The sequence below is a fragment of the Haliaeetus albicilla genome, chromosome 23 (genome assembly GCF_947461875.1).
Source record: "Haliaeetus albicilla chromosome 23, bHalAlb1.1, whole genome shotgun sequence".
In the NCBI taxonomy this organism is placed as follows: domain Eukaryota; kingdom Metazoa; phylum Chordata; class Aves; order Accipitriformes; family Accipitridae; genus Haliaeetus; species Haliaeetus albicilla.
The window spans coordinates 11828280-11850562 of NC_091505.1; positions in this window are offsets into that span (position 1 = coordinate 11828280).

Here is a 22283-nt window from a genome sequence, read left to right on the forward strand (position 1 = left end):
ATTGCAGACAGACTGGCACCATAGGATAAATGAGTATTTGCCCAGAGGCGAGTATCCTTGTTTGTCTTGGTGGATGATTATATTGGACTCACAGGAGTGAGATGAACACTTGGTGTATTAAACCAACCAAATTATGATACCCTCTTGCACAGAGCAAAAGCCAAAAAAAGAACATATTCTGGGGTAAACCCCAGAAATCAGTGGTTATAACATCCATGGACAATGAAAATTGGACCAAACAGCTTACAAATAAACCAGCCCTCAAAAAGAATAGGCCCAAATTTTACTAATGACCTCTGAAATAGCTCCAGGTTACTTTCCAGATTAGGTACATTTGCTCCAGGTTATCCTTCAATACCAGGATAAAGTATTTCACTCAGAGATCCAGACCCAAATCTACTATAATCTGAAGCTGAGGTGCTCAGATTCATTTATCAAAACTATTCAGGCAGGACTGTGAGCTGAATCACAGTTAAGATGCTGAGAACTTCACAGAAGATGTACAAAGAGACTGAAAAAGTTTTTCCAAATCCTGGGAAAAACATGGATTTGGCCAGAAACAAACACTTTTAAGTTTGGGGGTTTTTTAATGAGAAGCAGGGAGTAAAAAGAATTGTTGTCCAGGTGAGAGAGAAAGCAGGTATTAGAAAAAAAAAATTTAAAAAAAGGTTGCAAAATGAACCTCACAGCTACAGCAAAAGTAGTAACTGAAATATCATAATCTCCAGGAAGAACTTTGAAAACACCCACCCTATTTGTTTTCATAAACCATTCTCAGTTTATGTCTTCTCAGTATCAGCCAGGTAAATATGAAGGACTTTTAAAATTTAGTGTTAATTTAATGTACAAAGTACCACCATTTTTCCTGCTTGCCCAGCACTAATGGAAAGGATTAATGTTGTGTAGGAAAATAAGCAGCACATTATCTGGCATTTTAAAAGTTATACAGCAATGAGACACAGAAGAATGTGAATGTGTGTTTGTATTCAAGGAGAAGAAATATGCAGCCTTTGTGATAAGTTACACCTTCTTACACAGGCATCTTTTCTGAGATTTCTGCAACCTCAGTAGTCAATAATCTCCTTTTTCTTTTTGAACAGGGTGTAAACCAACTTGGAATTGTTGAGCCAGCCACATGGAGAATTATTTCCAGTTACAGTTAGCTTAACATGCAAATGAAGCATCGCTGTAGCATCTAATCGTGTCTCATCTTATTATAAAAGGTCTGAGGAACTCATCTGCTTTAAGCACATGCAGTATTTTGGAGAAACACTTCATGATATGCATAAAAGTATAAGTAAGCTTGTAAATATGCAGAATTAATAAGCAGAAAAACAGCTGTAGTCTTTCAGTTCTGCTGCAGATCAGCTAAGAAATCTAGTGACAGTTAAGTAGCCCAGCATCCTCATTCCCAAAGCATGTCTGACTCCTGCTTTGCTCTATCATCCTTGACAGTTTTGTACTGCACAGCCTTGATTTGTCTACCTGAAAGTGCTGCCTCCATCCCCATTACTATGTCTGGCCAAGGAAGAGGATGAGTAGAGTCTAGACTGGCCCCATCTAACCTCAAACACTTCACCAAGGTTGCAAATTGGAGCTTAGTATCCCAAAACACACTCTGTAAGTATTTCAAATGGAAAATTCAGTTCAAAGTTACAGGAGATGAACCCTGGGCTGTTCCCACTGCTGAATTAATCAGCAAATGAGGAGTTCTTACTCTTCTGAAACACGCTGAAAAACTATTTGACTTAGGAGAGTTTTTCAAGTTTCTCAATCTTTTTCCCATCTCAGGGTGGAAAGAAAAAGTAAAATGTTAAAAATATTTCATAGGCTGAAAATAGGAAAAAGAAAATCTATGCTGGCTCATCTGGATTGTTTGGTTTCAATATTCTGTGTTTCATTTAATGCTATTTCTTCGTATTTTCCAACTAGGAATTACCTTAGCTTTCTAAAAGAAAACCTACTTCAAACACAATCCTAAAACACTTCAATTTTGAAAATGTCAAAACAGAAAAGAGTGACAGCTCTAAAACTGTTTGCAAAGTGGAAAATTAATCAGAATTACTTTTTCCCTGTGAAAATGATGAATTTGTGTTTTACAAGGAGTAGATAGCAGAATATCGTCAATGATACCTCTATTACTGCTCAGTCATGATGCTCTGTGAGCTGCAAGCACTCACTCACCCTCCTGCTCAAAGAGAAGTCAGCTGTTAGAAATGGAGCCTGGACTGGGATGCTGTCTGGATTTCCCTTCCAAGGCAAAACTGAAGTCAGGCTTCCTGCTCCCTGCAACATCTAATGCTGTATAATAGCTCACATTTTTCTGGGACACAGGAAGAAAATGATAAAGCAAAAATCCAAGCAAAAGATGTCAAACCAGATTAGTCTTATTAAAGAAATGATGGTTTCTATTACAGAAATGCTTCCTACTGTCTTTTTTCTAAAAGCCTGTTTTCTCAGTTACTCTTTCTTCAAGGTGTTCACTATCAAAAGCAGTCAATAGAATTTGCTTAAAGACCCTTTGAGGGCTACAGAAAAATCACAAATAATTCCTACAAAGTCCACTTTGGGACATTGCTCCTCAGCTGTTTCAATTTCTAACAGGTTGCCATGTATTCTGTTGTTCCTCAAACTGTCTTGTCTTTGATTTTGTAAATTTACATCAAAAATGCAGAATCATGAAACCAAAGTTACAGATGCTTTACAGCTGATCAAAAATGAACTACAAATACTATTTTTCTATTCTTTTATTTGTCTGTGGTCTTTTTTTAGAGATTTCATATAGGTTTTAATTTACATTTAGGTAATCTGACTGCTTTTTAATGCAATAGAAAACTTCCTACTGAGAATACATTTATTTAACAAGAAAATGCTGATTTATTCAAACCAAACTGTTTGGCTGTGACTGCCTGCCTCTGCTCTAATTAATATTTAATTATTTATTCAAATTAGAGCAGCTTCTATGGGAGTGTGCCAGACCAGAATAGCCAAGGAGCTGGGGAACAGAATTGTAATTTGCAGGAGCCCAAAGTTCAAATCCTTATCCTGATTTAATTTTTGGCTTTGGGAGGCAGGACAGTGACTGTCTCCCCTGTGGTGAGAAGAATCACATACAACCTGATTTGAATTGCTGCTGAGCATCTCAGTGTCAAGATCTAAGTAGGATCTGTTGCCTTATATGTAAAGTGGGGGTGATACTAAACTACTTCACAGAGATGTGGTGAATAATCAGCAGTTGCAGAGTGTTTAAAGATTGAATCTTTCTTAGTTGGAGGAGGTAATGAAAGGATATTGTTGTGAACAGAACTTCATAACAACTATTCACCTGACAAACTCATGGCAAATCTTAAATCAGAATTTGGACCAGGGAGAAGCAGAAAAATCTTCCAGGTATATAAAGATACAATTAATGAAAAAGAAACATCAGACTTCCACATTATTGATCAATGTGATAGGCGATTCCCAAGTCTGGTTTTAACAAATGCACACAAAGTTACAAAGAAATAATCCATTTGTACCTGTCTGGGTTTATTTATGTTTATATTGTTTTCATATTCAAGGTTTGCTATACCTCACATGGAATTAAAACATAAAGTTCAGTGAAATTGTCTTTTGAACACAGGTAGGATTTATAAATACAAAATTTTAGTTATGCTTTTTTCCTAGAAATACTTCATATAATGTCCATTTTATATATACTTTATGTAATGTCCATAAAAGTCCATATTCATGAACTTTTAGTCTACAGACAGCCTCACAATAAAGCCTTCCTTGTGTACTAGTAGATGTATCTCACCACTTACCCAAATAACATCCTATATTATAAAATTTCTTTGTCAGCTGCCATATAACTACTAAGGCAGGCTGAAAAAAGCACATTAAAAAGTGCCACATCTGTAACATATCTATGAGATGACACAACTATTTTTTTATTTTTTTTTTTTTCTCCAGGAGTCATTTCCTAATCAAAGCCCAGAAGCTGTTGAGCTAATGAAAATGTCACCTGCAATTTGGTGGAGATAGTTCTGATTGCCTAGGTGTCATCGTGCATACTGCAGTGTTTTCTCAATTACTGCAGAATCTCTCATTTTCCTCCCTTGAGTACAGGGTCATTGATAACCAGAGGAATGACACAGAGAAACATGAGCTGTGTGGCTGGTGGATAACAGCCCCTTCCAAGCACACACTGCACCAGTCCCTGAACACATCAGCACACATATCAGAACAAATAAAAGCTGGTTAATGGCTATTCAGTGCCAAATGAGTTAACTGCTAATTGTACACCTATAGGCGTAAAACCATTGCCAGAAATAGGCTTGATGCACACACTGAATTTGTGAAGGATTGATCCAAAATCTGGTGCAGTGCAATCAGTACCAATAGTATATGAGGGCTGAAGAGCGGTTTGCTTAGTTTTTGACTGAGGAAAATGCATATTTGGCAACACTAACATCTTTCACACATTCCAGTCAAATTCACCAAGCTCTGAGTTTAGAAACAAAAGGAGCCACAAGAACATTTTTCAATCTTTCAAAAACAAAATATTTGTTATATGAAATGTAGCATGATTGTTCTCTCTGAATTTTCTTTTAATGTCCTTGCAGAAGAAATAAGCTTTAAAATATTCAGAATAGAAAGGAAGTCTTTTTATCGTGCTTCAAAGTTTAAATCCAGTTTTTCAGTTTGTTTTAAATACTCATTATTATAACTACTTTTTAAGAATACCAATTATCAGAAAAAAACCCTATATATTGTTTGATTAGTTCTGTATGTTACATGGTTCACTCTCACATAGCTCTTCAGGATTTGAAGGTACCACTTGCAGTTTGATGACTACTCTCAAGTACGTTACATATCCTCATGCTTCAATTTATTCAAGCACCAACTAGTAGTAAATACTTAGCTTGCTCATTTAATTCCAGTTCACTAGGAGTTGAGTATCTAAGCTTCTTGCATAGATATATTTTTTTTTCCCCCAAAACCACCATTAGAAAGCTTGTATGCAGAGATGATCAGGGTAGTTTGGCATTTTTTTTTTCATTAGAAAAATGATGTTTCATTAAAAAGGTGTGTCAACATAATAAAGGGGTTTTTTTCAGCATTTTAAGTCTCTGACTCAAAATGAGAGTAAGACTTGAACCTCCAGCTCTTAAATCCTATGCTGCTGACACAGTGATGTAAGTAAAATTTTGAACTACAACATGCTTCCAAAAATAACTATCAAAGATTTACTGTAAACAAAGGAGTCTGCAGATGAATACCGTAGCATTTATCCATACAGGTTGTTCACAAGGTGTTCATACAAGTAATTCCCTTTTTTTGTCAATGATACATGAAACAAAATGTGTAAATTTTGCTCTTGTGAAGGAAAAAAAAAAATTAACCAGATGAACTACAATTCTGTTGAAGATCACAAAAGGTTTACGTCAACATTAGCACTGATGAATCAGCAAATAACCTCACAAGCCCTTCAGAAGGACTGGATGCAGAAATAATTATTTATTAGGATAGCACCTGACAAGATTGTTGTTTTGATGAATTGGCACACATGGAACTTGGAGATGATGAATTGCACTGACATTAATTCTATTGAAAGTTGCCTAATATGCACATAATTTGATTTATGAATTTTTCAACATAGAAGAGCACCCTCATCTCATATAAAGCAAAACACTTGCATTACTAAAACACAGTGATAGTACAGGCACTAGATATTGAATAAAATCTTCCACTCTATAGCTCTTTACATTCTCAGCAAGTTTAATTGTGGAATATGACAATCAATACATGTATCTGCATGCTTGTGAAGTCAGAACTGACTTGTCCATCGTCAGAGAATGGTGAATACACCTAGTAATTCCACATAGTCAGCAATATCTGACATAAGTTACTATTTGCTAAGTAGACAAAATAAACGTCCGTGAGGTGTTCCTATCTCAATACACTGGGATACATAATTTTTGAGGTTCTTTTTAGTCATGCAGTTCTATGATCCTCTGATCTGTAATACTCCTAACAAAGCTAAACACAATGGAATAGAATAATTCATAAAAACTAAAATGCTGCATGTTTATACATATTTGATTTATAACCGTCTCCAGAGTCTTGTACTAGCACTACAGACAAGCTTACATAAATGTCTCTTCCTAAGAATCTAACTCTAAAACCTTATACGATGCCATTTTTACTACTGCAAAATGAGGAGGGGAAAAAAAAAGACACTTTATTTTATAAAAAGAAAAAAATTTTTTTCCCCCTTCTTCAAGGGTAACCCTGGCCATGAATATATGGATAACACAAGTTACCTCAGAACAAGCTGAAAATCACCCGGGGAAATGAAGAACTTCCAAGATGAGCCAAATATCACAGATGTCAGTATATTTGCTCTTGAGGACTCATCAGAAACTAGAACAAAAAGCTTTAAAATGTACACAGCTAAAATACACAGGCAGAAGTAGTTTTATTCCAGCCAAATACACTAGCAACTCAAATCTCATGCAGAAAACACATATATGTATGTACAAGTATGCAGCCTTTTCTGCCTTGTGCAGGTTGTCTTTGTTCAGAAGACTAAATGCATATTTTCTGAGAATATTTGACAGCCTTATGGAATGGACCTAAATCCATACAGACTTTGAGCAAATTTGGGGCACCTATAAAAATTGTCCTTTTCATTTAGGCAACATTTTGAAACATATTCTTTTGACTCCTTTAATTTCCTTTATAACTGTAAGACAACAGGGGAGGGAACATACTTGGAAATTCCCCAACTAGGGAAATTTCCAGTAACAATATGGTAGTGAGCATTGATGAAGTTTTGCTGCCAGTTCCGCAAACGCACATTCCTCTAGCACTGCTGTGACAACAGCTCAGTAGGTTTCACTTGCCAGACAGAAGTTGTCCTATGATGATACAGGCAAAACTTCAAATGTAGCCAAACCAAGCATGTGAGAACACCAGAGGGATCACAAGCGTGCTAAAGCTAATGAACGGCTCAATCTGAAGTCCAGAGAAGAGTAACATTAAAAATTCTTAGAGGATTAGTTATATATTTTTTTCCAAAGATCAAGAAGGATTTGATTTAGTCAAAAAAGTTAAGAGTTGTTTTTGTGCTGTCTGGTCTGGTTTGTCCATCTGTAGGTGTTAAAAATTAACAGTTCTTCCAACTGGATAGTTTAGTGGCTTCCAGTTTCTATCCAAACTCTAAAATTTATGCAGAAAATTCGCTATTCTTTGCCTCCCTAGCAATCCATCAACCTTATTTGTGCTGGAAAAACATAGCACTCTTTATAGAACTTTTTAAAGCCTGACTTGTTCTGCTGCCATTATAAGAAAACTAAATAGCTATTGATTACAGTACACTTTCTTTTGAGAGTAAAATTGATTAAACAGGTTATTTTTGTCATTCAACAAAAGCCATAATGAAGCATGGGTGACTTGAATGTGTTGTCTATACATTTTGTCTGTCCTTTTACTGAAGTAAAATAGAATATTTGGGGGTGAGTAAGCATGGGGTTATATACTTCCACTGGCAAAAAGAAGCTTGTTTGCCCACAGAGAAGCTGTACTTATAGCTGTGAACTCTCCTAATATTTCAACTGGTAGGAAGGGTTTGATGAAGAAAAAGTGATTCTGTGAGTTGTGGTGTCCTGTAGAGTTTCCTGTTTCAAGGTGGGTTTATTAGATACCTGAGGATTTTTTTTTCTTTTTGTCTGATCAAAGCCTTTTGTTGCATATAGTCAACATTTTTTTTTCCTTCCATGTAAATTAAAAGGGAGTTTTCACACTGGAATCTTTAATAATCTTTTTCCTTTTATCTGGCATGAGGAAAGGAGAGAAAAAAGAGAGAGGTAGCCAAACACAGGCAGCATGAGTAAAAGTTACTCTCTTGGTTTCCTTCTCTTAGAGCAGTACACTAAAAAACAGTAAAGAAAGAAAGAAATTATAATATGCCCCTATATGTTGGCAACTGTAGCTCTAGTGCCCTTTTGGGGACCTGGGGAGGGGCTGTATTTCAACTCACACAGTGTCAGAGGGATTGACCTAAAGCAGATCAGGCAAGAATGAGACATCTTTAAGACATTCGTGCACCTTCAACTCGCAGGTCTATCACCTCTGCCCAGGTCAGCTTCTATCCGGTTTTACTGATATGCCATCAAATATATCAGCCAGGTAAGAAAAAACGTTGAGCATGAAAGAGTAGTTCATGTAGTAAATTACACCAAACTTGTTCAGAAGGCTGCATTCCCAGAGATCAATCAAAGCTAGGCAGCCATGAGAGTCAAGGCATCTCAAACCAGTTGAACAAAACCAGAAAAAAGGGGAAATACTGGATTGAAAAGCTTCAGACAGAGGATGAGTACAGAATCAGGGAAGGAAGCAGCAGGCCACACATAGTCCTGAGAAGACCCTTCAACTTGTATAAATCAGTAAATGAAGGGAATAAGGGAATAATTACTACACTAGCTGAGGGGGTTTTCCTCAAAAAAAATTTGTTTGTAAACAGGCAACTTTAGCATTCATTAGATCAAGAAGCTAATGTGGCCTTATTCTTCCCTTATGGCTCCCACGAGTGTCTTAACAAACCTTAAGAACAACATGAAGCCAAAAAGATATAATTGGGTCTGTTTAACCTGGTCATTCACACCATCACTCCTGTCTGTTTCAATATCTTTTCTTGTTTACTTAGATTTATTTGCATTTGCCAACTTGAAAAATACCTGTTTTTCATGGTAAGAACTAGTTTTGCACCTCAAGAATTCTTACTTCGGCTTTTGTCAGTACGAAGGACTATTTTCACTAATAAAAGTGGCACATTTTTATCCATGGTAAAAACTGGAATGGACTTCAGCTTGCAAGAAAAACTTTAGGACTTTGTTACATTTTGAAAGAACAAACACTAACAAACAAATCCTGTGTTCTTTCAGTTAACGTTCTGGGAAGCCTAAATGAGTATACAGTGACATTTTTTGTCTATACTCAACTTCCCATATTAATAGCATTCCAGTGGAGAAACCTACCTAGAAGTATAGAAATCTATATTTACTTCCAGATGCACAAATAATGATGACAGATAAAATCCTCTGCAATATAACAAGGTGTGTAAAGAATCATAGAAACAGCCACAACAAAAGTCAAATCAAAGAGACAGTTTCTCATATGATTTGAAGGGAAAGAATCATAGAATCATTAAGTTTGGAAAAGACCTCTAAGATCATCAAGTCCAACCATCAGCCCAACACCACCATGTCCACTAAATCATGTCCTGAAGTGCCATGTCTACGCGTTCTTTTAACACGTCCAGGGATGGTGACTCAGCTGCTTCCCTGGGCAGCCTGTTCCAGCACCTGACAACCCTTTCAGTAAAGAATTTTTTCCTAATATCCAATCTAAATCTCCCCTGGCACAACTTGAGGCCATTTCCTCTCATCCTATCACTAGTTACTTGATAGAAGAGACCAGCACCCACCTCACTACAATCTCCTTCCAGGTAGTTGTAGAGAGTGATAAGGTCTCCCCTCAGCCTCCTTTTCTCCAGACTAAACAACCCCAGTTCCCTCAGCCGCTCCTCATAGGACTTGTGCTCTAGACCCCTCACCAGCTTCGTTGCCCTTCTCTGGACACACTCCAGGACCTCAATGTCTTTCCTGTAGTGAGGGGCCCAAAACTGAACACAGTATTCGAGGTGCGACCTCACCGGTGCCCAGTACAGGGGAACGATCACTTCCTGCTCCTGCTGGCCACACTAGTTCTGATACAAGCCAGGATGCCGTTGGCCGCCTTGGCCACCTGGGCATTCTGCTGGCTCATATTCAGCTGGCTATCAACCAACACTCCCAGGGCTTTTTCTGCCGGGCAGCTTTCCAGCCACTCTTCCCCAAGCCTGTAGCATTGCATGGGGTTGTTGTGACCAAAGAGCAGGACCCACCACTTGGCCTTGTTGAACCTCATAGAATTGGCCTCAGCCCATCAATCCAGCCTGTCCAGATACCTCTGTAGAGCCTTCCTACCCTCCAGCAGATCAACACTCCCTCCCAACTTGGTGTCATCCGCAAACTTACTGAGGGTGCACTCAATCCCCTCGTCCAGATCATTGATAAAGATATTAAAGAGAATGGCCCCAAAATTGAGCCCTGGGGAATACCATTTCTGACCGGCCACCAACTGGATTTAATTCTGTTTACCACAACTCTCTGGGCTCGCCCATCCAGCCAGTTTTTTACCCAGTGAAGAGTACACCTGTCTAAGCCATGAGCCACCAGCTTCTCAAGGAGTATGCCATGAGAGACAGTGCCAAAGGCTTTACTGAAGTCCAGGTAGACAACATCCACAGCCTTTCCCTCATCCACTAGGTGAGTCACCTGGTCATAGAAGGAGATCAGGTTGGTCAAGCAGGACCTGCCTTTCATGAATCCATGCTGGCTGGGCCCAATCCCCTGGCCGTCCTGTACATGCCATGTGAGTCCACTCAAGATGAAATGCTCCATAATCTTCCCCAGTACCGAGGTCAGGCTGACAGGCCTGTAGTTCCCTGCATCCTTCCTCCAACCCTTCTTGTAAATGGGCATCACACTGGCGAGCCTCTAGTCATCTGGGTCCTCCCCCATTGACCAGGACTACTGATAAATGATGGAGAGTGGCTTGGCAAGCTCCTCCGCCAGCTCCCTCAGTACTCTCGGACAGATCTCATCTGGTCCCATAGACTTGTGAGTGTCCAGGTGGTGTAGCAGGTCATTAACTGCTTCGTCCTGGATTATGGGGGGTATATTCTGCTCTCCATCCCTGTCTTCCAGCTCAGGGGCTGAGTACCCTGAGGATAACTGGTCTCACTATTAAAGACTGAGGCAAAGAAGGCATTAAGTACCTCAGCCTTTTCCTCATCTTTGGTGGCAATGTTCCCCTCTGCATCCAATAAAGGATGGATATTCTCCTTGGCTCTCTTTTTGTTAACGTATTTGTAAAAACATTTTTTGTTATCTCTTACAACAGTGGCTAGATTGAGTTCTAGCTGAGCTTTTGCCTTTCTAATTTTATCTCTGCATGACCTAACAAGATCCCTGTGCTTTTCCTGAGTTGCCTGCCCTTTTTTCCAAAGATGTCAAACTCTCCTTTTTTTCTTGAGTCCCAGCAAAAGCTCCTTGTTCAGCCAGGCCAATAGTCTTCCCTGACGGGTCGTCTTGCAGTGCATGGGAATAGCCTGCTCCTGAGCCTTTAAGACTTCCTTCTTGAAGAATGTCCAGCCTTCCTGGACTCCTTTGCCCTTCAGGACTGTCTCCCAAGGGACTCTCTCAACCAGTGTCCTGAACAGGCCAAAGTTTGCCCTCCAGAAGCCATAGCAGTGCTTTTGCTGACCCCCTTCCTTACCTCACTAAGAATTTAGAATTCTATCATTTCATGACCGCTAAGCCCGAGATGGCCTCTGACCACCACATCTCCCACCAGTCCTTCTCTGTTTGTAAACAGTAGGTCTAGCAAGGCTCCTTCCCTGGTTGGCTCACCCACCAGCTGTGCCAGGAAGTTATCTTCCACACACTCCAGGAACCTCCTAGACTGTTTGCTCTCTGCTATGTTGTATTTCCAGCTGACATCCGGAAAGTTGAAGTCCCCCACAAGAACAAGGGCACACAATTGTGAGACTACTGCCAGCCACTTGTAGAAAGTTTCATCTGCCTCTTCAACATAGTTGGGTGGTCTATAACAGATTCCCAGCATGGTATCTGCCTTGTTGGCCTTCCCCCTCATCCTCACCCATAAGCACTCAACCTTATCATCACAATCATGGAGCTCTGTACAATCGAAACACTCCCTAACATAGAGAGCCACCCCACCACCTCTCCTTCCTTGCCTCTCCCTTCTGAAAAGCTTGTAGCCATCCATTGCAGCACTCCAGTTATGAGAGTCATTCCACCATGTTTCTGTGATGGTGACTAAGTCATAGCTATCCTGCTGCACGATGGCTTCCAGCTCCTCCTGTTTATTGCCCATGCTGCGTACATTGGTGTAGATGCACTTGAGCTGGGCTATCGATTCCACCCCCAACATTGGCATGCAGCCCCCAGGCTCATCTCTGGTGAGCCTAGTTTTATCCCCTTCCCCCTTCAAACCTAGTTTAAAGGCCTCTCTATGAGCCCTGCCAACTGATGAGCAAGAATCCTTTTCCCCCTTTGAGATAGCTGGACTCCATCTGTTGCCAGCAGGCCTGGTGCCATGTAAACCTCCCCATGATCAAAAACCCCAAAATTCCACTGATGGCACCAGCCTCTGAGACATGTGTTAATCAGGTGTGTTTTCCTGTTCCTTTCAGTATATTTCCCTGCCACTGAAAGGATTGAGGAAAACACTGCCTGCGCTCCCAATCCTTCCACTAATCACCCCAGCGCCCTGAAGTCCCTTTTGACTGCTTTTGGACTTCTCTCCGCGACCTCATCACTGCCAACCTGCACAACCAATAGCGGATAATAATCAGAGGGCCAAACCAGACCAGGGAGTTTCCTGGTAATGTCTTTTACCTGGGCCCCAGGGAGGCAGCAGACTTCCCCGTGGGATGGGTCAGGTCTGCTTACGGGGCCCTCTGTCCCCCTCAGAAGGGAAAGCAAGCAAGCAAGAAAGTTTGAAACTTCAGTGACTTAGTAAAGAAACTAAAGCACAATCAGAAAGAGCCAATCGCCTAACTTCTATGCAACATTAATGGCAAAGGATCATCTACTTAGTCTTTCTGAAATGGAACCCAATAAAAAGCTTTAGAGGTAAGGAGACACTTGCTAACAGTGTCAGTCCTCATGATCTTGATTTTCTCAAGGCTTCTCCATTTTCAGGTCTGAATTAATTCTGGATGCGGTTGGGTAGTAGATGGGATGTTACTGAAATACTCTAACGTATCCCATAATTAAATGTATAAATTGCATCAACTATTTTGGTGTTCTTTCCCATCTCCTCCAGAGATAAATGCATGTAGAAACTTGCATTGATACAATTTATCCCATCAAATTTTACACACAGGAAAAGACTCACAGCTTAGAGAAGGCTGACAAGGCATATTCTCTTCCTCTTAAAAAAGGTATATATATATATTTATATTTTTATATGCACAGAGAGAGAGAGACTTCTCATAATCATTGCAGCAAATTAGAAATGATGCATGAAATGAAAAATTCCTGTTGAGTGCACTGAGAAGTGTATAGACTGTGCCACCATGGAATCAATGTTTGCCATGTTATTCACTTACTGAGAGCCACTGACTCAAACATCAACAGAAAAAGCCTCTGCAGCTATACACTTCAACCTGCATGGTATTTGTGCATTTTCCATTTGTTTTCCAAACCACTTCAAAATAAGCGTATTGGAGACTTTCAATCACATCGAGCTCTCTAAACTTTCATTCTTAGAATCTAAAGGAGCTTTCAAAACCACATATAGGAATGTGCAAAGGGAATCTTAAGTTCTAAAATAATGAAATAATCATTAAGAAGCAGACTGGTAAACCACAGTTTCATGTTTCTGTTTTAGAAATAGGCAGAGATGGTCAGTGATTCCAGATTATTATAAAGGAATCTCAAGGATCAGTGGATTGCTAAATTTGGTTCTACCTTGGCAATTAAAAACCCAAGACTTAGTTTGCTCTGAGTTATTATTTGCAATCAAATTAGCTACGTTTATTAGTTTGATTTTTGCCATCATAGCTATTCTGAGGAAAACCTTAATTTTAAGGAATTTATAATTGTATAAAGATTTAACTTTGTGACCATCAAAGCTATGCAGGTATTTAAGCATTTTTCATTCTAGTGTCTATGGAAGAGCTGTTTCTCACTTTACTGCTAACATCATAGCTAGAGTATTCTCTGTGTGTGTAAGAGACTTTGAGAAGAATCTGCTTATAACCTAATTTCATAACGATGTCTCAAGGTTTGGGAAAAGGTAAAACATCGACAGACTAGCTAAAAGACAGACCCAAGATACTAATGAAAAAGGACAGATTTTGGAGTATAAGGCCAGATAGGAGCATTGATGGTCTTATCTGTTCTTCTGTAAATCATCTGGATTTTATGCTTGTGCAAGCTGAATATGTGCGAAGGGGTACACACAACACATACTGCCAGCTGGAGACAAAGCACTGCTATGTATCCTGCTGTACACAAAAAAGTGAAAATGTTGTTCAAATTTTCTAAAGGACAAGTACCCATTCAGGATCTTAATCCAGTTTGAAGCACACAAAGATCATAAATGTAAAATATTTTGCTTTGAGAACTGGGGAAAGCAATTCAAACATCCTCCAGATATCATCACTGTATATGCCTCAGAGCTAAAATGCCATAATTTCACAAGTTTGTCTCCTCTTCTGCAGGCAAACGCATATCTGCAATTTTAATTCAGGCACAGGTGCAGTTCCAGATACTTATGCTTCTAATTAAACAGTATTGAGTTGCAGGTGTAAATCAGTCAGAAGCTGATTCACATTTTTAGTTGGGCTTCATTACTGGGTGCAATTTTAGTCTTGGTAAAATGTCAGTCTTAAATTTGTTCTCTCTATGCAAAAGTAAATCCAAAGCATACCTTGTTCCATTACACACTATGGCAGAATACTCCTAACTGACTAAATATAAAAACAAGGGATAAATTACTTTTGAAAGATGTAACATACTGATATTAAACACAATCAAGAAACTGACAAAATGAAAATCTGACCACAATCAGCTCCTTTCAGCATTTCATTCGGATTTGCTTTTAAGTGAATGATTAAAGAACTATGATGCAAAATGATGTTTAAGAATTTGCATGATGGGACAGAGGGTAAGATCTGTATTACAATACCTTTTCAGAATGCATCTCAGGATAGCACTTGCCTTCATCTCATTAAGCACATGGTACTTTCTCAGATCTGTCTTTTTTCTTGCTAACCAATAGAGACATCTGAAACCCCACAGGCTTCAGAGCTAAGCTCTGAACCTAAGTCTTGAAGCAATGGATTTACAGTCACAATACACTCTTTGCAAAACCTCTGACATGTATTTAATCACCCTATCCAGATGAAAAACAACTTCCAAAGGGAAAATAGCCTGGAAGCCCCATTTTAAGTTCTCCTCAAACTCTCACATATTCCTTATGGATTTTTTATGGTAAGTTAGCTTCATATTTTTCCTTCCTCATATCTCTGTCTTGGACAGTCTCCGTTAGCTGACATTCAACCATAAAACCCTTCAAAGTATGCAGATATGTTTTATCCACATACTTAAAGATGGTGTTTCTAACACTGCTCACGGACCCGTCTTCCCTTCCTAAATTGCACAGGAGAATTTTTTTAATCACATAGGAGAATTAGGCAAATCTTACTATTTACTGAAAACTTGAAATGGTGGTGTCTCTCATGGGGCAGGGAATTCTGTAGTTTTACAGATTTACAGTCTCAACCAAGGAATTTGGCTTCCCTCCCAGTTACCCAGCAGCAACTTTCTGCAAACAATGCGGATACATGTATGTAACTGAGCAAGAGACAACCCAATAAGGGAAACTGTTTATTTGCTATAGCCATAAATATCAGTATATTTCAAGTTCTTTCCTCACATACCTATGTAATAAAACAGTGATTTAATCTATATGAAGTTTTCTTCCTTTAGTATCTGCATTTTCTCAGAGCTGGACTAATTAGTGACAGCCTATCAAGTTAGTCCTTTTGCTCAAGTGGTAGAACATGTGCTTTCAGGCTCATAAATTCAAGGCTTAAGGAATAGCTTAGCTGTGTGCAATTAAGCATACACTCAAGTGTCCTGCTAAGCTAGAGCCTCTATGTTCGAGGCAGGTGGTCCACAAAGTCTCAAGCTTTCATATACAGGCAGAATAAACTTGCATGAACATAAGGAAATCTTTTTTTTTTTTTCTGTCCTACTCAGCAAAAGAATATGAAATAAGAGCTGGGAGCTAATGATTTTAGAGACAATTGTCTCACAGAATTATTATCTATTAGCAAAATTGTGACCTAAGAAAGGAGGTACTGAAAGGAAAAAAGACAAACTAGACCACACTCACTAATATTTCACTCTGCCTCTTCTATTTCTTTATTTCTTTCACTCTCCTCAGTACTTTTTTCTTCCCAGAATGAATGCAGGAGTCATGCAGCTATGCTGTGGCAATTACACATAAGTTTTAGTATGAAATATTGCAGTAAGCACAGCAGCAACATATTTACGTTAGGAGCCTAGACTGAATGCCAGTAAGACTGTATGTCTTAATAGCAACACCTCGATTTTCACATGCTTAGCTTTTAAAATTGAAACTCTTATGTCTAGGCAGATGCTTATTAGTACAGTCTGGGTGAATAATGCAATGCATTTATTTCCATGTAAATGCTGATTCAGTGAAATTTAACATCATTCCATGTCGAGTCAGAGGGACAGGCACATAATATTTCCACTGAATTAAAAGATTCCATCCCACTTGTTACACATTCTGTTCCACTCTGATCCCCCAGTCATCGAAATGAATATGGCAGGCAATGCAATGATACAATAGAAAAAACTCAGTCTCAGATAAGGTTAAGTCAAGTCATAAGCCATGGTCCTCTAGCAGACTAACTGTAAGTCATTTTGCTTTAGCACTAGGAAGAAGAGAACGTTTGGAAGTCATTCAATTTTTCTTTGCTGCAATAAACTCACAGCAGAATTTGACACAAGTCCATTGAGAACGTGTCTTCGTGCTCCTCATTTCCTTCATATTCATCTTTTTAAGACATTTGGTTTCCTTATTCTTTCATACCTTCATTGAAACTCCTCTCCAAGCCTTCTTATTTCACTATGATGCTTTTCTATTTATTAAAAATTTCTTTGCTATGATGAGAAGAACCCACATCTCTGGGGAAAATTAACAAGCTGAACATAAAGTTGAAACAAGAGGCCTATTCTAGACTCATGGTGGAGTTACATTCTTAATTGTTGCTTTTCAGATTTAAAATATTTACGGGGAGAATATAAATTCAATTTGACAATCTCCCTCTAAAAATGTGGTTCTCACAAGGGAAAATTAATTTCATTGATACTATTTATACTACTTTGTAAATACTATTCCTGGAAAAAATAGAAGCCAAATTTATTTTATCTGATTACTTAATAAAAAACAAAACTGGGAGTTCACTTGTTCTTAATAGCTAGAAGATTCACACAGTTTGTATTAAGGACTTACTTTCAAATACGATACGACATTCTGCCTTTATTGCTCAGTTTGCATAGCAAAAACAACTCTCAGGTAGCAAAAGCAAGATCCCTGTTAAAGGCAGCATCATTACAAATCATGCTGGTAAAGTAAACAAGTGAAATTTCCTTAAATAATTCATACACACATCTCATTGACATCAAAAGCCTTCTCTCAAACAGCACCACAGCAAAGTGTAACTGCTTGATTAATCTAGAAAAATATTAACTCTACACAAAGAATACAGTTAGCAGGAAGAGAGAGCAATGAGGAAGACAAAATAATGGCTAGTATTATAGGAAGTGCAGTAGTACTTCAGTTTAGTCAGGTCAACTTGAACATTTGCAACAGGAAAATAAGCACCCTAGGTATCAGCAAAGCAAAAGACTTTTACAAAGAAAGGACAACAGACATACAAAAAGGCCATGCAGTGGAAATAAATGACTAGCATACTCTGAATGTGTTTGTTATTGGTAAAATGCACCAACATACACAGCAAGGATTTGCATCAATCTTTTTAATGCTGATCCTGATGATTGAGGTTCAGGAGCTGAATAGAACAAAAGCCTTTCACTGCAAGGCTGATGATGTGAATCCTATGAACAGGGTGGGTTTCTGACTGGTTTACCTAGTCAGGCAGCGTATGCAATTCTTACGCTGCATGGCAGGACTTTAACCCATATGGTTATGCTTTCTCAGCTAGCTAAAAAAGTAAGACCTCTGAGATTCATGCTTCTTGTTGGATCTCTGTGAAATTAAACTAATCTCCCTGTTAAGCTTCCTTAAACAGTTTCACAAAAGACATAATTAATTGGACCATTAATCTTTATATTATGAATATTAACCTTTTCTCCAGACAGATGTATACCAGTCATATGACTTCCATGGAGGTATTATTAATTCTAAAAAATTCAGAGAGCAGAAGATAAAAAATTGTCATTCACTGAAACACAAAGCGTAAGAAAGAGAATATGTAAGAACCGTGACACCAGCAACAGTCAGAAGCGCAAAAGGTGCTATTGAAGCCAACTGGTTCACTGGGAAGCTGTTAGCTTTCTCTCAGTTTTTGCTCCAAAATAAAGTAAAATTCTCAACAACTCTTGCTGAATGTATTGCCAGATCACATAGTAAATTTAAAAGGTTGGACGTGACTATAAATAAGAGGGGAATTGAGTTCAATCTCTTCACCTCCCAAACACTGTCAAAAGGTCCCTATGTAACTTACAACAGAAAGACTTCCCATGAACAATCTGCACAGGTTGTACTGATCAGGTAACACTTTTAACCAGCTCAGACTGAGATCAAAGCTTGAACTTGTAATCACAAAGACAGGACACATTGGTGACAGCATTTGTTTTCTTCATCAGTAGTTACTATTGGCTCTATGATCTTATTTATGCAAATTAAACAAATCAACTTTATAGGTACTCCCCTAGTATTAGCTGTATGTACTCTTTTAGCTCTAGAAGTTAAGGGAGGGAATTTTTTAATCCATTTTGTAGAACAGCTGCTAAAGTCACATAAATGACCTCAAAAACCTAAGCAGGGGTTATAGGAGAATTCACAGGTATAGACATGGCAAGAAACAGAAGGAAGGAAGAACATCCTCCAAGGACCTACTTCCACAGGAAAGAGAAGGCCATGGTATGACAACACTGGGAGTTCTCCAGCATATAACTGTTGTGTAGGGATGAGATCAGGAAGGCCAAGGTGCTGCTGGAGCTGAATTTGGCAAGGGACACAAAGAATAGTAAGGAGGGCTTCTATAGGTACATCAGCCAGAAAAGGAAGGTCAAAGAAAGTGTACCCACCCTGATGAACAAGAGTGGCAAACTGGTAACAATGGACAAGGAGAAGGCTGAGGTACTTAACTTTTTTGCCTTCACCGGCAACCTCTCTTCCCACACCTCTCGAATGGATGGATGTATGACAGGGACTGGGGGAGCAAAGTCCCTCTCACTGTAAGAGAAGATCAAGTTCGTGACCACCTGAGGAACCTGAACATACATAAGTCTATGGGACCTTACAAGATGCATCCCAGAGTCCTGAGGGAATTGGCTGATGTAGTTGCCAAGCCACTCTCCATGATATTTGAAAAGTCATGGCAGTCAGGTGAAGACCTCGGTGACTGGAAAAAGGGAAACATTGCCCCCATTTTTAAAAAGGGTAGAAAGGAGGACCCTGAGAACTACCGACCTGTCAGCCTCACCTCTGTGACGGGAAGATCATGGAACAGATCCTCCTAGAAGCTGTGCTAAGGCACATGGAGGACAGGGAGGTGATTTGAGACAGGCAGCATGGCTTCACCAAGGGCAAGTCCTGCCTGACCAACCTAGTGGCCTTCTAGGATAAAGTGACTACATCAGTGGACAAGGGAAGAGCTACAGATGTCATCTATCTGGACTTCTGTAAGGCCTTTGACACGGTCCCCCAAAACATCCTTCTCTCTAAATTGGAGAGAGAGGGATTTGATGGGTGGACTGTTCAGTGGATAAGGAATTGGCTGGGTGGTTGCATCCAGAGAGTAGTTAGTGGTCAATGGCTCAATGTCCAGATGGAGATCAGTGACAACTGGTGTCCCTTAGGGGTCCGTATTGGGATCAGTACTGTTTAGTATCTTCATAAATTACATATACAGTGGGATTGAGTGCACCTTTAGCAAGTTTGCAGACAACATCAAGCAGAGTGGTGCAGTTGACATGCCTGAGGGACAGGATGCCATCCAGAGGGAGCTGAACAACCTCCAGAAGTGGGCTCATGTGAACCTCATGAAGTTCAATGAGGCCAAATGCCCCCAGGTGTCAATACAGGCTGGGGAATGAAGGGATTGAGAGCAGCCCAGCAGAGAAGGACTTGGGAGTGCTGCTGGATGAAAAGCTGGACATGAGCTGGCAATGTGCGCTCGCAGCCCAGAAAGCCAACTGTATCCTGGGCTCCATCAAAAGAAGCGTGGCCAGCAGGTTGAGGGAGGTGATTCTGCCCCTCTACTCCACTCTGGTGAGACCCCACCTGGAGTACTGTGTTCAGCTCTGGAGTCCTCAGCACAGGAAAGACGTGGACCTGTTGGAGCAGGTCCAGAGGAGGGACACAAAAATAACCACAGGGATGGAACACCTCTCCTATGATGAAAGGCTGAGAGGATTGGGGTTGTTCAGCCTGGAGAAGAGAAGGCTCTGGGGAGACCTTATTGCAGCCTTCCAGTACTTAAAGGAGGCTTATAAGAAAGATGGGAACAGACTTTTTAATAGGGCCTATAGTGATAGGACAAGGGGTAATGGTTTTAAACTACAAGAGAGTAGATTCAGACTAGATATAAGGAAGAAATTTTTTATGATGAGGGTGGTGAAACACTGGCACGTGTTGCCCAGAGAGGTGGTAGATGCCCCATCCCTGGAAACATTCAAGATCCGGTTGGACGGGGCTCTGAGCAACCTCATCTAGTTAAAGATGTCCCTGCTCATTGTGGGGGACTGGAGTAGATGACTTTTAAGGTCCCTTCCAACCCAAACTATTCTATGATTCTATAAGACAGCTCGGAAAGGCTCCAAAAGTAAGAAATGGCAGCCAGGTCTAAATTCTAGTAGGGGCCTTTCTACAGGCTGGAAGAGGCAGGCACTGAAAGGCACAAGGATGTGCTAGAGCTGCTGTTGAACAGCTACTGCTGTGTAGACACATTTCTCTGCTGGTCCTTGAATGAGTGTAGCACAGAACTTTACACCTGGACTCTATCAATGCATTTCAAGGTACATGTCAGTGCACTGATAACAGTGTAAGAAAACCAGATCTGGTTCATGATAAATAAGAATTAATAAGTGGAACAACCCAAAATCATCCAGCTCTTCTAATCTGGTTTTAAAATATCTGGTCTTCAAATTTCCTCACATTAGTTCTGCTTTGAATAATGTCCTAATACAAAAGATCACACACTATGTGGTAAAAATAACCACTTAATGAATCCATTTTTCCTCACAAAGTTTGAAAAATTTTATCAGGTATGTCAATGATATGGAAGCAATAACACTCACATGTCTCTGCTTCTCGTTTTCTGGTTTTAGGACATCAGTTCAGATCCATATAGAGGGAATGCTGCACCAGTACACATATTAGCTGAAAACAATTCCAATCAGCTGATAGAAAATGATTCTCAGAAGGTGAATTACCAATTTTATAGCATCTTTCCTATCATAATAGTAATAACATACTTCTTTCTCTTCATATGTTGCTTAAAAGAAATGGCACTAATGGAATGTTCTTTTTTACTGTTTTTCTTCTTTTGTTCATTGCAATAGTCTTTAGTCTCCAAACAATAGCATTAACCAAGACATAAACTTTTACTTAAATAGGCACTTAGGGGTAAGTAAACCTACCCCACCAATGATATTCTGAAATTTACTCTCCATTTTCCTTCCATAAATCCATTTCATTTGCTCACTTGAACAATTCCACCATGCACAATTTTCATTGTAAACTGAGTGAAAATAAATTCTTAGTTCAGTACAAGTGCCTTGGCAAACCACTGATCAGAGGAAAAAAAAATATAGGGGAAGCAGTGTTTCTTCTACTCCTCAGAAGCTGTAGATCAAATGTTGGAAGAGTCTATAGTAACCTAATATAAGAATTAACTGTTTACAGAATACAAGTACGTTTCATGACTGCACGCTGGTCATCCCATCTCACTTGAGGATCTACTGATGAAACTCAGAGTGAGTGAGCTGAGACCTGTGCTATGACAAGGATGCAGGAATTCCTGCCAGATTCTGGCACAGATTTCATACAAGAAGAGGACTATTTTGTCCTTCTTGTGTCTAACATGCAATTTTGCAATGAAAACTGAAAAGAGAAAAAGGAAAAAATTACGTCAAAATCACATGGTCACATATGGGCCTGAAAACAAATACATGCAAAAAGTCATCCTAAAGCCCAAGAAAAAGTTAATAGATGTGGCTATGAGAAGATGTTTATGAAGCAAAGGTGTTTGGGGGAAATTCAAGAGTGGAATGATCTTCCAGAGAATTTGTGGCTGCATCTAAAGTCCATCCTTCTGAAAGGCCAAAAATCCTTTCTCGAGAAACATGGATTTATGAAAATAGAATAGTTTTAGAGGC